The 11,499-nt window shown below is 37.3% G+C and overlaps 1 long non-coding RNA gene across 1 annotated transcript in view; it reads right to left on the bottom strand.

Moving 5' to 3' along the window:
- The window catches only part of LOC142302050 (uncharacterized), a 32,155-nt gene extending 23,793 nt beyond the window's left edge, over positions 1–8,362 (bottom strand). Inside the window, exon 1 of the long non-coding RNA XR_012752920.1 lies at positions 8,137–8,362. This is a non-coding gene — a long non-coding RNA (uncharacterized LOC142302050). The remainder of the gene's footprint in view (positions 1–8,136) is intronic.
- Between the last annotated feature and the right edge of the window lie 3,137 nt (positions 8,363–11,499).

Raw genomic sequence — 11,499 nt, forward strand, 5'->3', positions numbered from 1 at the left:
TCGCTACGTGTAAAGCCCGCTTAAGACCTAAGGTTTTTTCTGTGAAATATTGTTCACAAATTTGTCTAAATCTGTGTTAGTGAACACTTCTCCTTTTCTGAGATAATCCATACACCTCACAGGTGTGGCATATCAAGATACTGATTACACAGTATGATTATTGCACGGGTGTGCCTTAGGCTGGCCACAATTAAAGGTCATTTTAAAATGTGACCTTTTATCACACAGCACAATGCCAAAGATGTCGCAGGTCTTGAGGAAGCGTGCAGTTGGCTGCTGACTGAAGGTTCATTTCTCTACCATATCTAGGTTCTGTTCCCATATCTATGTAGTAGACTGTTATGGTACTGTATTTATGTAGTAGGCTTTGTTCTGTTCCTATATCTATGTAATGGCCACTGTTATTTTGAAAGGCTTTTACATCTGCTGCTTTAATGCAGCGGCCAGAGATGAACAGTCCAATGGTGGGCTGCCGCCGCAATTCTAGGGCTACTGCTTTGTGATTGCTCCCCAGGCAAAATGTGGCTGTCAGCCCCTGAGGCTCGCCGACATCTGCTGGCTTCTGATTGGCTACCGGCATGTATTGCAGTGGAGAGAGCCAGTGGATCAATCCGCAATGCATTTCAGCTATATGTGCATCCTTGGACGCACATCTAACTGAAATAGGTGTTGGCGTCGGCGGGCCACTTTCCGACACAGGCCTGGTTGCAGTCGTACCCTCTGTGATAGCGATCATTACGCCCCTGATGGGCCCCATTGTAACATCTAATACATAAAGCTGAGTGTATGTATGTGTGTGTATGTATGTGTGTATGTCCGCTAAAGGAATTCACACCGTCGCATTTACAATCACAAAATTTTGCACAGGCACCCCATGTGACTCAGGGAACGTCATAGACTATGTTTTGACAGGAATATTCAACCCTGCGCTTTACAGTTACTCTCCAAAAAACCTGCCTCTATTAAAGTGAAAGGAGCTGCGACCTACATGTTATTAATAGGAGCTGTGAGTGGTCTCTATAGGAACAAAATAAATTGTTAGTATAAGAAGCTTATGTGTGAGGTAATAAAATGTCGGTGGGGAGACAGAAGGAGAGACAGACAGACAGAGAGAGAGGGAGACAGGGAAAGAGACAGACAGACATAGACACAGACCAAGTAAAGGGTGCTTTACACGCTGCAACATCGCTACCGATATATCGTCGGGGTCACGTCGTTAATGAAGCACATCCGGCGCCGGCAGCGACATCGCAGCGTGTGACACCAAGGAGCGACGATCAACGATCGCAAAATCGTTCAAAAACGGTCCTCGTTGATACGTCGCTCCTTTCCTTACTATCGCTGCTGCCGCAGGTACTATGTTGTTCGTCGTTCCTGCGGCATCACACATCGCTATGTGTGACACCGCAGGAACGACGAACATCTCCTTACCTGCGTCCACCGGCAATGTGGAAGGATTAGGTGGGCGGGATGTTACGTCCCGGTCATCTCCGCCCCTCTGCTTCTATTGGCCGGCCGCTTAGTGATGCCGCAGTGACGTCGCTATGATGCTGAATGCACCTCCCCCTTGAGGGAGGGATTGTTCGTCGCTGACAAGGTATGTGCGTGTGACGCTGCCGTAGCGATAATGTTCGCTACAGCAGCGATCACCATATATCGCACCAACGACGGGGGCGGGTGCTATCACGCTCGACATCGCTAGCTATCACTAGCGATGTCGCAGCATGTAAAGCACCCTTAAGAGGCAGACATAGAAAGAGACAGACAGGGAAAGAGACAGACAGAGGCAGACAGACAGGGAAAGAGACAGGCAGACAGGAAAAGAGACCAACAAAGAGACAGACAAAGACAGACAGGGAAAGAGACAGGAAAATAGACAGGGAAAGAGACAGACAAGGAAAGAGACAAATACAGGGAAAGAGACAAATACAGGGAAAGAGACAGAGACAAGGAAAGAGACAGGCAAAGAGACAGACAAGGAAAAAGACAGATACAGGGAAAGAGACAAATACAGGGAAAGAGACATAGACAAGGAAAGAGACAGGCAAAGAGACAGACGGGGAAGGAGACAGACGGGGAATTAGACAGACGGGGAAGGAGACAGACGGGGAAGGAGACAGACGGGGAAGGAGACAGACGGGGAAGGAGACAGACGGGGAAGGAGACAGACGGGGAAGGAGACAGACGGGGAAGGAGACAGACGGGGAAGGAGGAGACAGACGGGGAAGGAGACAGACAGACACAGACAGACAGAGATAGAGACAGAGACACTGATACAGAGACAGACAGAGCGATAGACACAGACAGAGAGACACAGACAAACAGACACTCATGGATAGAGACAGACACACAGACAGACAGAGAGACAGACAGACAGACACACAGAGACAGACAGGGAAAGAGACAGAGAGACAGACACTCAGAGACAGACAGAGACAGATACACAGGGAGTCAGACACACAGACAGACACACAGACATACAGACAGACACACAGACAGACAGAGACTGTGAGAGAGACAGTTACTATGCCGGGCAACACGTGGGTACTACAGCTAGTCTAATATATAAAGCTCAGTGTTTGTATGTCTGTGTGTGCATATATGTGTATGTCCGCTAAAGGGATTTGCATCGTCGCATTTAAAAATCACGAAATTTTGCACAGACACCCCATGTGACTCAAGGAATGTCATAGACTATGTTTTGATGGGAAAATTTAACCCCACGCTTTACAGTTACTCTCCAAAATCCTACCTCCATTACACTGAATGGAGCTGCGAGCTAAAGGTTATTAATAGCAACTGTCAGTAGTTGCTATAGCAACAAAATAAATTGTTAGTATAAGAAGCTTGTGTGAGGTAATAAGATGTCAGTGGGGAGACAGAAAGAGAGACAGACAGACAGAGACACAGACAGAGACAGACCTGGAAATAGACAGACCTGGAAAGAGACAGACCTGGACAGAGACAGCCGGGCAAAGAGACAGCCGGGCAAAGAGACAGCCGGGCAAAGAGACAGCCGGGCAAAGAGACAGACCTGGAAAGAGACAGACCTGGAAAGAGACAGACCTGGAAAGAGACAGCCGGGCAAAGAGACAGACCTGGAAAGAGCAGACGGGCAAAGAGACAGACAGGCAAAGAGACAGACAAAGACAGGCGGGGAAAGAGACAGACGGGGAAAGAGAGACACAGACAGACACATATAGAGACAGACACAGAGATAGAGAGAGAAAGACAGACACAGAGATGGAGACAGACTGATACAAATACAGACAGAGAGATAGAAACAGACAGACAGAGACATAGACACAGACAGACAAAGAAAGACACAGGCAGAGAGACAGACAGACAGCGACACACAGACAGAGACTAGGAGAGGACAGAGAGACAGTTACTATCCCGGACAACCCCCGGGTACTACAGCTAGTCTAATATATAAAGCTGTATATACTGTATATACATGTATGTATGTATGTGTGTGTGTCTGCTAAAGGAATCCGCACCGTCACATGTACAATCAAAAAATTTTGCACACACACTCCTTTTGACTCAGGGAACGTCATAGTTTATGTTTTGAGGGGAAATTTTAACCCTGTGCTTTATAGATATTCGTCAAAAACCTGCCTCCTTTAAAGTCAATGGAGCTGGTAGACACAATGCAGCCAGAAGTTCAGAAGAATGCGCAGCCACGCCCTTAAATTGAATGTTGGCGTGTCACAATGCAGCCATGGAAAGAGACAGACAGATAAAAAGACAGACAAGGAAAGAGACAGACAGACAGGGAAAGAGATAGACAGAGACAGACAAAGAGACAGACACAGGGAAAGAGACAAACAGGGAAAGACAGATGAAAAGATAGGGAAAGAGACAGACAGGGAAAAAGAGAGAGAGACAGACAAAGACACACACAAAGAACAAGTCAGACAAAGAAAGAGACAGAGACAGACAAAGAGACAGACACAGGGAAAGATACAAACTGGGAAAGACAGATGGGAAGACAGGGAACGAGACAGACAGAGAAAGAGACAGACAGAGAAAGAGACAGACAGATAAAAAGACAGACAGATAAAAAGACAGACAGAGGCAGACAAAGAGAGACACAGGGAAAGAGAGAGACAGGGAAAGAGAGAGACACAGGGAAAGAGACAGATGGAAAGATAGGGAAAGAGACAGACAGGGAAAGGGACAGACAATAACAAATTTTGATGATATCTTTTGATTTTTTTATATATATATATATATATATATATATATATATATATAATCAAAAGATATCATCAAAATTTGTTGGGACTCCTTAAAAACAGACAGCTCTGAGAGGATGGTTTCACACTGTCCATATCAGAATATTCCATGACAGGGGAGTACCTATAGTTGGCAGGGGAGTTGCAGTAGTTGCATACAGGCCCGGGAACCTGGTGGGGCCCAAAAGGTCCCTTTGGCCCACATTTGAAGATCATTACTAATAAAGACCTGTAATAATTAAAGACCTTGTTGAATATATAGATATAACTACCATGGTAGCAGCCATGGCAGCTGTGAGCGGCCTTAGCAACGGAGGAGCTAAACGCCAATTGTAAAGGAGCTTCTGAGGTGAGCTTAAAGAAATGAAGAGGCGATGTATGGCAGAAACCAGCTACTGATCCCACAAAGATCAAGCAAGAAAACAAAAAGTTCCAAAATAACACGCGTGATAATGTCAGAGACTGATTATAGAACTTTTCGACCTGACAAAACCTTTAGGAAAACTGTAGTAGTTAGGCAGTGTATCCATAGCAACCAGTCCATGTCATATATGACTCCAAGCTGTAATGGTGCTGAGCTGCTAGTGGGCAAGGAGAAGCAGAATACAGTAAAAGATATACTGTATAGTCCTGAATGTTGAAACTAATAGGGGCAGTCATGGCAGCCTGATTGCTTCTAATAGAAATGGCCTCTGCAGTTCAGGCCTTTAGGATAAATGGCGTTTCCAGCACGAGCAAGCACATTTGTCCACCACTAGGAGGCAGTAGAGGATCTATTTTATTGTATGGATAAATGCAATGTACTAAATGGCTTTCGCTATATAGCAAATAGCCCGGCTGCCATTTTGCACATTTACAAAATGAAGACTGCATATTTTTGCACCTTGAAAGTAAAAATGAGAGAGAGAGTAGAAATACAAGCTACATTATACAGCGTCCCCCCAATACTCACATCTAAGTGGTGTGTATGTGACATATATATATATATATATATATATATATTATACTGACAACTTAACATCTACAGACTTGTGTGTGTATATGTACTTTGTGTGTGTATTTCTACTTTGCGCAGATAGCTGATACTTTCCATATTACATTTCTGCTTATTTTGAACTTTTTCTATGAAATAATCCCTATAATAACTCTTGGAAATGTATGACATTTTCCAATACACCTGGGTGTGAATCCAATTCCAATTCACCCTGGTGTGTATTTATAATATATTCCAATAGCCACATATCTGGGTATGTATTTGCACATATGCCGATACTGAAATACCCGGGTCTGTATGTGCTTGCTGCATTCATCAGTACTGATATATCCGTATCTGGATTTAATTTTTTAATTGATTTAGGATGTTTCCGTTTCGACATTCATAATACTTCTTGCTACTGAAAAATGTGGGTCTGTAAATATAGCATATTCCAGTTCTGTTTTGTGTGTAATGGTATTTATTTTATAATTCTGATAAATACGGACTTAGATCTATGTTATAATCCGGTTCTTACATATTTATATTATGGTCGGTGTCTGATCATCTAGATTTCTAATATATTCAGATTCTGATATATCTAGAGCTATATTAGATTCAGGTTCTGATCCATCTAGATCTATGTTGAATTCTGGTTCTGATATATTTATATTATATTTGGGTTCTGATACATCTAGATGTTTGTTATATTCTGGTTCTGACACATCTGGATCTGTATTACATTATTTTTCTGACATATCTGGATCGGTGTTATATTCTGGTTCTGACATATCTAGATTCATTCTGATATATATAGATTTGTTATATTCTGGTTCTGATACATCTAGGTTTATATAATATTCTGGTTCTGATCCATCTACATCTATGTTGAATTCCGGTTCTGATATATTTATAATATATTTGGGTTCTGATACATCTAGATATTTGTTATATTCTGGTTCTGACATATATGGATCTATATTATATTCTGGTTCTGATATATCTAGATCTTTGTTATATTCTGATTCTGACATATCTTGATGTTTGTTATATTCTGGTTCTGACATATCTGGATCTGTATGATATTCTGGTTCTAACATATCTGGATTTGTATTATATTCTGGTTCTGATATACTTAGATTTATTCTGGTTCTGATATATCTAGATCTTTGTTAAATTCGGTTCTGACATATCTGGATTATATCCTGGTTCTGACATATCTGGATCTGTATTATATTCTGATTCTAACATATCTGGATCTGTATTATATTCTGGTTCTGACATATCTAGATTTATTCTGGTTCTGATATATCAAGATCACTGTTATATTCTGGTTCTGATACATCTAGGTTCATAAAATATTCTGGTTCTGATCCATCTAGATGTGGATTTATATTATGCCATAGTTTAGGCACATTGTTCTGACATATCTGGATCTTTGTTATATTCTGGTTCTGATCCATCTAGATCTATGTTGAATTCCAGTTCTGATATATTTCTATTATATTCAGGTTCTGATACATCTAGATCTCAGTTATATTCTGGATCTGACATGTGGATCTTTGTTAAAATCTGGTTCTGATACATCTATGTTTATATAATATTCTGGTTCTAATACCTCTAGATCCTGGATTTATATTACGGTATGTCATAGTTTATATACATCTGGTGCTGTATTCTGGCTCCAATGTATATTTGGACCTGCTTTTATGTTATCTACCAGTTCAAATATATCTAGTACTTACGCTGCGGTTCTGATGCATTTTGGTCCATATTTATACGCTGGTTCTGATATATGTAGATCTATATAAACATTATACAAAATTAAAGTATTTACATTAGATTCTGGTTCCTATTTTTTTTTATTTATGATATATAGCGGTTCTGATATATCCAAACCTACCTTTATATTACATTCTGATGTACATGGACATGTATCTATATTATATTCTAGTTTTAATATATCTAAATCTATATGTTGTGTTTTCATATTTACAGATTTTATTTTTGATAGATACTTATGATATAGTGTACTTCGGATACATCTAAGTCCAAAATTATATTATAGCTTGGTTCTGATATATCAGAACTATATATATATATATATATATATATATATATATATATATATATATATATATATATATATATATATATATACGGTATATTGCATTCTGACTCTGAGATCACTAAATCTATCTTATCTTATATTGTATTATATCATATTATAGTTTGGATAAATCTGAATATATATATTCATAATATATTACAGGTCCAATATATCTGGATCTCTAGTTCTGATCTATTCTGTTTCTTCAAGAACTGGGTTCATATTTATATTATATTCCCAGGATCTGTGGTAGAATATTATATCATAGTTCTGATAATCTGGGTCAGTATTTGTATTACATTCTGGTTCTGATCTGCATGGATCCATATTTACAGTACATATTTCTGTCCTACATATCCGAAATACATTATAGTAAGGTTTTCATACAAATTACCATGTATGTTCTGATATTTTGGGTCCATATTTATATTATATTCCATTATCAATATATCTGGATCCATATTTATATTGTTTTTTTTCTGCTTATATTATAAGCTTTGTATTTATATTATATTCCGATTTTGGGATATATATATATACATATATATATATATATATATATATATATATATATATATATATATATAAAGTATATATGGGCCTGTATCTGTATTTATATCATATTACATATTCAATCCATCTGGATCAATATTTATGATCAATTCTGGTTCTGATACCACTGGGTCCATAATTATAATCCCAGGTACGTCTATTTATACAATACGGTTCAATATTCCCTTTTCCATATACAAAGCTGCCGGATATTTTAGTAAAAGCCTCATTCCGCGTTCTAAATCTGGTTTTGTACTTACAATGAATTCTAGATGCCGCGTCCGTCCCCCAAAATTTTTTTGGTGTGATCTCGTCTGTTTCTCTCTCGGATGCACTTTGCCTTCTCAGCTGGTCTCATAGAAATCAAAAGAGGCAGCCTGACACTGAATAAGTTGGCAGGTTGACATATCTGGGTGTCCAATGTGTCCCAGTTGTGCGGAGTTTGAGCTCGTAAAGCACAACCGGTGAACCCGGCCAAAATTTCAAAAAATAAAGTTAAGACCAGTTCTTTTAGTGGAACGTTTCCCAAAGTAGTTTTTTTCCTATCCGCTTTTTTACAGAAGAACTAAGTGTAAAGAGTATATGCTGTAACCCAATCTCATGGAACTTTTACTGGTGCACAGTTTTACTTAGTGGAGCAGCAGGCTCGGCTCTGTACCGCTCCTCTCTCCGACACGGCCCTCTCCTTTTCTACTTCCAAGTTGCTCCCTTTTTTTTTCTCCCTTTTTTCAATTCACTGTGAATGCATTGCCTCGCTGGCGGACACCAGGGCCATGGAATGCACTTCTATTATTCCCTTATTGAACAATGACATAATATGTTCGTGCTTATAGGAAAAACATTTTCTTCAAGAGACAAAAACCAAAAAAGAAAAACAAAAGAACACAACCATTCTTTCTGATATCTGAAAAATTGCCTGTTTTCTAAAACGGGATTGCTCTTTAGATGAAATATATCTAGTTAATAATATAAAGGAAAACTTATTCCATAACTTTATGATAAAAAAAATTAAAAACATTTTGATCCCAAACTTTTAAACTTTGCTGGAAATATTTTTGGCTCCACGCCACCTTTGTACTGCGGCGGATTTATAACCAAAAGTATGAGTGATTATCTCAGCTACTAGGAATATGTGAGCTACGTAACTCAATCTTTTCTTTCACACTTTACTTTTTATATATTGTTTTAAAATTATATATACTGTATATTATATAGAAAATAAGAAAGTATAATGTATTCAGTTAAATATAAATATATGTATATGTGTGTGTATATATATATAATATATATATATATATATATATATATATATAATATATATATATAAACTCAATGCATTATTTTTTATATAAAATATGTATTTTCACAACTATATATATGCGTGTAGATTAAAAAAACGGAGTATTTTGTACTATTTTTTTCCTCTTTTTTTTCAAAAAATGTCTAAAATTTCTAAAAATTTGTCATATGACTAATCTATTATTACCTCATCCCTCCTATATATCGCCGAGCTCTCTGTATAACCATAGTTCAAGACAATAAAGGGTCTTTCCTTCTCCCCTTTTTGTTCTTGATAGGTTTATGAACCTCAGATATTCCTAACATTAGCTTACATTTTGTGAAAAAATTAATAAATACAAAATTTCAAGATTTTTAATAAAGAATAAGTGTTTTACGGTATTTAAATTTCGAGTTTCGTTTTGTAGAAAAAAATCTGGATTTTTAAAAATGAATAAGTTTATTACTTAAATTTTGAGTTTTAGAATAATTGTTATATACCGTAAATCGCTAAACAGGTAGGATATAAAATATCGTACCTAAATATAGGTTTGTGCTTAGACTGTTTTTGTTTTGTTTTTTTTTAATAATATAGGCCAACATTAAGAAATATATTTTATCCAATTCCAAAGTCGAGTGATATTTGTTTCTTCTAGAATTGTACAGAATGTTTTACGAAAATGATTGCGTTACGCTTTCCAGGCTATTAGAACATTTTTGTACCTTCTGAGTTTGTGTGTTTAATAACTATTTATTCATTTTGTTTTACTTTTTTAAAATTATTTCTGTATTTTCTGTAATAACAAGAGGCCAATCTTTCTTTGCGTAAATCCTATAACCATTTGGGTAAATTGAATTTTTTTTCAAAGCAAAAGCTTGAGGTGAGCTTGTAGAGGACTGAATGTTTTAACAGTAAAGCTTCATACCATTTTTTGTAAAGCCCACCACAGTTTTTTAGTATATTATTACAGCCAACTTTAAATTTTTTATTGAAGGAACTTGTACTTTTATAAATGTATACCATGAATAATTATATATTTTTATGACTTTTAACCATTTTTTCCTTTGTATCTAAGTTTAGTTTTTGAGAACCTTGAGTTCAACATTCAATATTTTTTAGGACCTTTCTACTAAATAATCAATTAGCTTTCTAGAAAAGAAAAATAAACAACGGTGCTCCACTAAGGTAGTAGGACTCACGGTTGTAGTGGGCATATGATCACATGTAGTAGGCACAACTCTTGTAAAGGTGTAAAATGAGATCGTTCCCGGCAGCGCCTCCTCAATGTATTCCGAGTTCCAAACATTCTGTGGGTGCCAATGGTCCAGAAGGTTAAAAAAAAAGCAAAACGAGGGTTCTCGGCACCACGAATGGGAAGAAGGATTGTGCAAATTCCAAACAATGTTGTTTATTTCATTTCATCTATATGGCGCGTTTCGGAATCTTTCAATATCTTTCTGTTTCGTGGCGGCCGACACCCTCGTCTTGCTTTCTTTCTAATCAATGATTTTAGGATAATTTGCCCTTTTGTTATTCTTTTTTTAAAAAAAAAGACAATAGAACTGATAGATGAGAGAGGTAAAGTAATGATAGACAGATACTAATCTCAATGTGTTAGCAGCATTGAATGTGAATTGCAAATCTATAATACAATCAAATGAATTGCATTTTGCTAAACGGGCAGATTGCTATTAATAGTGTCCATAAAATATACAGCCAGATATAGTACGAACTACAGCTCTCAATAAAAGTACAGGATATATGGATATACAGAAACTCTCCTAAGATTTTTTTTTTTTTTTACACCATCAATACTGCCTAATAGTCAACTAAATTTATGGACAATTTGTGAATTTATTGATGCGGAAATCCTTAGGTTTAGTATTTAAGCCTTGTTTGTGGCCAAGGCCAGAAAACACTACTGGACCTATAAGGAGTGCAAAAAATGAAGACATAAAAGAATTGTGAATTGTAACTTTACATATATAACAAAAATATAAACGTAACAATTATGTTTTTTACTACTATTTTTCATAAGCTGAACTCAAAGATCTAAGAGTTTTTCTATGTACATAAAAAAACCTTTTTCCTCTCAAATTTTGTTTACCAATTTGTCTAAATTTGTGCTATTGAGCACTTCTCCTTTGCGGAGATAATCCATCCATCTCACAGGTGCGGCATATCAAGATTATGATTAGACAGCATGGTTATTGCACAGGTATGCTTTAGGCTGGTCACAATAAAAGGTTACTCTAAAATGTCACACTATGAGGAAAAAAAGACATGGATCGCACATCCCAAAATACAATAATCTAAACCCGCTAGGCAAAAAATTAAATAGTAG

Source organism: Anomaloglossus baeobatrachus, chromosome 4, assembly GCF_048569485.1.
Source record: "Anomaloglossus baeobatrachus isolate aAnoBae1 chromosome 4, aAnoBae1.hap1, whole genome shotgun sequence".
Classification (NCBI taxonomy): domain Eukaryota; kingdom Metazoa; phylum Chordata; class Amphibia; order Anura; family Aromobatidae; genus Anomaloglossus; species Anomaloglossus baeobatrachus.